Source organism: Phaseolus vulgaris, chromosome 9 (genome assembly GCF_051622355.1).
Source record: "Phaseolus vulgaris cultivar YP4 chromosome 9, ASM5162235v1, whole genome shotgun sequence".
Classification (NCBI taxonomy): Eukaryota; Viridiplantae; Streptophyta; class Magnoliopsida; order Fabales; family Fabaceae; genus Phaseolus; species Phaseolus vulgaris.
The window spans coordinates 12,253-17,435 of NC_143506.1; the positions used below are offsets into that span (position 1 = coordinate 12,253).

The following is a 5,183-nucleotide window of genomic DNA, read 5'->3' on the forward strand; positions in this document are numbered from 1 at the left end:
AAACCCTAAACCCTAAACCCTAAACCCTAAACCCTAAACCCTAAACCCTAAACCCTAAACCCTAAACCCTAAACCCTAAACCCTAAACCCTAAACCCTAAACCCTAAACCCTAAACCCTAAACCCTAAACCCTAAACCCTAAACCCTAAACCCTAAACCCTAAACCCTAAACCCTAAACCCTAAACCCTAAACCCTAAACCCTAAACCCTAAACCCTAAACCCTAAACCCTAAACCCTAAACCCTAAACCCTAAACCCTAAACCCTAAACCCTAAACCCTAAACCCTAAACCCTAAACCCTAAACCCTAAACCCTAAACCCTAAACCCTAAACCCTAAACCCTAAACCCTAAACCCTAAACCCTAAACCCTAAACCCTAAACCCTAAACCCTAAACCCTAAACCCTAAACCCTAAACCCTAAACCCTAAACCCTAAACCCTAAACCCTAAACCCTAAACCCTAAACCCTAAACCCTAAACCCTAAACCCTAAACCCTAAACCCTAAACCCTAAACCCTAAACCCTAAACCCTAAACCCTAAACCCTAAACCCTAAACCCTAAACCCTAAACCCTAAACCCTAAACCCTAAACCCTAAACCCTAAACCCTAAACCCTAAACCCTAAACCCTAAACCCTAAACCCTAAACCCTAAACCCTAAACCCTAAACCCTAAACCCTAAACCCTAAACCCTAAACCCTAAACCCTAAACCCTAAACCCTAAACCCTAAACCCTAAACCCTAAACCCTAAACCCTAAACCCTAAACCCTAAACCCTAAACCCTAAACCCTAAACCCTAAACCCTAAACCCTAAACCCTAAACCCTAAACCCTAAACCCTAAACCCTAAACCCTAAACCCTAAACCCTAAACCCTAAACCCTAAACCCTAAACCCTAAACCCTAAACCCTAAACCCTAAACCCTAAACCCTAAACCCTAAACCCTAAACCCTAAACCCTAAACCCTAAACCCTAAACCCTAAACCCTAAACCCTAAACCCTAAACCCTAAACCCTAAACCCTAAACCCTAAACCCTAAACCCTAAACCCTAAACCCTAAACCCTAAACCCTAAACCCTAAACCCTAAACCCTAAACCCTAAACCCTAAACCCTAAACCCTAAACCCTAAACCCTAAACCCTAAACCCTAAACCCTAAACCCTAAACCCTAAACCCTAAACCCTAAACCCTAAACCCTAAACCCTAAACCCCGAACCCCGAACCCCGAACCCCGAACCCCAAACCCCAAACCCCAAACCCCAAACCCCAAACCCCAAACCCCAAACCCCAAACCCCAAACCCCAAACCCCAAACCCCAAACCCCAAACCCCAAACCCCAAACCCCAAACCCCAAACCCCAAACCCCAAACCCCAAACCCCAAACCCCAAACCCCAAACCCCAAACCCCAAACCCCAAACCCCAAACCCCAAACCCGAAACCCCAAACCCGAAACCCCAAACCCGAAACCCCAAACCCCAAACCCCAAACCCCAAACCCCAAACCCCAAACCCCAAACCCCAAACCCCAAACCCCAAACCCCAAACCCCAAACCCCCAAACCCCAAACCCCAAACCCCAAACCCTAACCCCAAACCCCAAACCCCAAACCCCAAACCCCAAACCCCAAACCCCAAACCCGAAACCCGAAACCCTGAACCCGAAACCCTGAACCCTGAACCCCGAACCCTGAACCCCGAACCCTGAACCCCGAACCCGGAACCCCGAACCCCTAACCCCGAACCCCTAAACCCCGAACCCCTAAACCCCGAACCCCTAAACCCCGAACCCCTAAACCCCGAACCCCTAAACCCCGAACCCCAAACCCCAAACCCCAAACCCCGAACCCCAAATACAAATGAAATGCTAGCCAAGTTACATGCAAGTGTGGGCACATGGAAGCACATGGAGCACATGGCACATGGGAGCACATGGGTGAAGTGGCACCTAAATAGAGGTAAATTCTAGAAGTATTCCTTGTGTGGTTGGTCTAGAATTTACGCCCATTAGGTCTAGCTAATTGGGCCGGTCCTAAGTTTACTTAGAAATGGTTATTTCTAATTAAACTTAGGTGTACCGACTAAGTCATCGGGTGTGATGACGTGTCTAGCACGTGACTATGTGGGGCGTGCTCTGCAGAACACGTGGACAAGAGAAAGATGAATAGTTCAGAAGTGAGCATAGTCGCCGATTCGTGGAACCGGCGTTCTATAGTAAACATGGTCGGTTGTCGCCGGGGTTGTGTGTCATCAACGTAGTAGATAATGGAAGATCAGGTGGTCTGACATCGCCATAAGGAGCACATCGCCGAATCTCCCGGTAAGCTTAGTTAAAGCTGCTGGAAGCTCAGAAGAGTAAGTTCAAGTGTGTAAGTTCAGGAAGATGATTGTTGCGCCGGCATGGGGCGTGAAGGTCGTGTGGGTTGAAGGGAACAGCTTGCCCATCAACGACAGGATTCCCAGAGTGGACATTCGTTGGTGGCAAGGTTTCCTCAGCTAGAACATGCATGGCGTAGCAATAAGCAAGGTGCCACTTGCGACAAGCGATATCACAAAGATGGTGCACTTTGCTGCATCCGATACTTGCCTTGCCAAGTGGTGTTCTAGAGCGTATTACATGCTAGATTACTCCTTGAGTAAGAGACTTAGCCGCGCGACTGGTTACTACACAGAAATAACGCTCAAGTTACCTGATACGTGTCTAATTTCAGTAATATTTTATATTAAAATATAGGCACTTATGAGGATTTATTGCTAATTTACATATAAAATAATCCCTAATTTATGAATTTATACCTTTTTACATTTTTTATGATCTTTATTTAAATAAGAGTATTTTATTCCCAAATTTGGTGTTAATTGCAGATTTCTAAGGAAGATTGGAGATTTGGATTAAAGATGAATGATTTGAGCTAAAAAGATAAAGATAGAAGGTCCCAGAATGGAAAAAGATGCAAAGAAAGATTGGGCCTTTTTTATGTTTTATCATTTAGCCCATTAGCGCGACATAGGAAACAACCTAACCCTAGAAAACTAGGATAAATAGAGGGCTAGAGGCTCAACCTTAGTGTGCGAGATTGAGAGGAAAACACCATAGAGTGAATTGTAACCCAATTGGGAGAATAGAAGGTGCTAGAAGTATGCGTGGCTAATTCTACCCTTTGGGGTTGGGAGTAATCTGCTCAAACTCTTATGTATTGAGGTGATATTTTATATATTAATATTCAGTTCTTGATTGATTATTGGTATTGTTGTTTTACTTTTAATTTTCCGTGACAAATTGAGAATCTTAAATCTGATCGGGAGGTATTTTTAGGGTTCGGACCTAAACAACAATACTTAACATATTTGAGTGCTAGGAATAGACTTGAAATGTTAATTGCTATTAAACGTCTGAGCTTCGTTCTAAGTTGTTCTTATAATTATGCGAGGGATCGATAGTTAGGGGACATTCTTAAGGATTTTATATGCGAGGAATCGATATAAATGATTTTTATACGGGCATCAATTTCAATCAAAGAACTTAATATTGACATGCTAATCAAAATACTTGAGAGTGAGAGAGATGAAACTAATCCTTATTTTTCCAATTGAAACAACTAATTCTTTGTTTGTTTTCTTATTGATCAGTGCCAACACAATTAATTCAAAACTCTTTTAATTGTTCTGTTTTTATATTTAGCGATTATTGTACTCGATAATTCACTGTTCCTTGTGGGATCGATATCCGTCCTTAGGGACAATTATTACTTTTGACAAACGCGGTGCACTTGCCGTAAAAAGTCATCAAGTTTTTGGCGCCGTTGCCGGGGAACAGATTTGAATTGTTGAGTATAATTTCCTAAATATTGTAAATATTTCATTTTATTTTGATTTCTTTTGATTTTGTTTATTTTATTAAAATTAGATTTGATTTGATGTTTTATTTTTATTAAAGTTATTGTTTTTATATTATTTTCTTTTCTTTTCTTTACGTTATTTATTTTAGTTTATTTTTATTTTATTCTGTTTTGATTTTGTTTTGTTTTATTATATTTTATTTTAGGATTAGTTTACGTAGTTTTATTAGGTAGTTTTATTTAGATTTACGTAACTGTTATTTATTTGTTTTAATTATATTTTATTACTAGTTTTAGTTTTTATTTTATCTATATTGGTTTTTTTTTTTAATATTTTTGTTATTTTTCTCTTAACGTCGTTTTTGTGTTTTATTTTTGTTTTTGTGTTATTTTTATTTTATTTTACATATTTTGTTTTTATTTTTTAAGAAAAAAAAAAAGTACTCTGTTTTTTTTTCTCCACTAATATGTTTTAGGAAGAAAGCAACATGGCAGAACAACAAGCACCACCTCCTAGGAGGACACTTGGAGATTATGTCATGTACCAAGGACCAAGACATTTTTCTAGTATTGCAATACCTACTACTGCTAAGGCCTTGGAAATAAATCCCGATTTTCTCACTCTCATCAGTGCCTATCAATTTACAGCAATGGAACATGAGGATCCATATTCACATTTGGATACATTTTATGCATTGATAGGAACAATGGGTTTTCAATCAGGTGATCTTGAAAATGTTTATATGCGCTTGTTTTCTTTTTCATTGGCAGGAAAGGCTAAAGAATGGCTGAAATCGCTTCCAAATCAGAGCCTCACTAGCTGGAAGGATGTAGAGGAAAATTTTTTGCAAAGATTTTTTCCAATTTCTCGCTACATCAAAGCAAAGTCTGAAATCTCTATGTTCAGACAAGGAGCAAATGAAGTCTTCTGTGATACATGGGAAAGATTTAAGATGATATTGAGAAAATGCCCAAATCATGGGTTTGAAGATATTGCTCAACTGAGCATATTCCTGAATGGTCTCAGATCTGACATAAAGATGCTCCTAGATGCTGCAGCTGGTGGCACAATGATGGCCCTTGATGTAGAACAAGCGACAATAATTATTGATGCATTGGCATCAACTGATTATAAAGCCCAACATGATGGACAAGATCTTCATAATAAAGGGTTGTTAGAAGATGCACTCTTGGCTAAAAATAAGATTCTGACACAGCAGATTGAGCAACTAATTGCACAAATGGCTAAATTGCCCCAACAATTATATGTTGTTCATTCATCTCAAAGCCAAAGTCAGTCAATCAGGTGTGATTTTTGTGGAGATGTTCATCCTAATGGTCACTGTTTT

The 5,183-nt window shown here is 40.0% G+C and overlaps 1 pseudogene; it reads right to left on the reverse strand.

Annotated features, from left to right (window-relative positions):
• Positions 1–4,713: 4,713 nt before the first annotated feature.
• LOC137811497 (small nucleolar RNA R71) lies at positions 4,714–4,819 on the reverse strand (annotated as a pseudogene).
• Between the last annotated feature and the right edge of the window lie 364 nt (positions 4,820–5,183).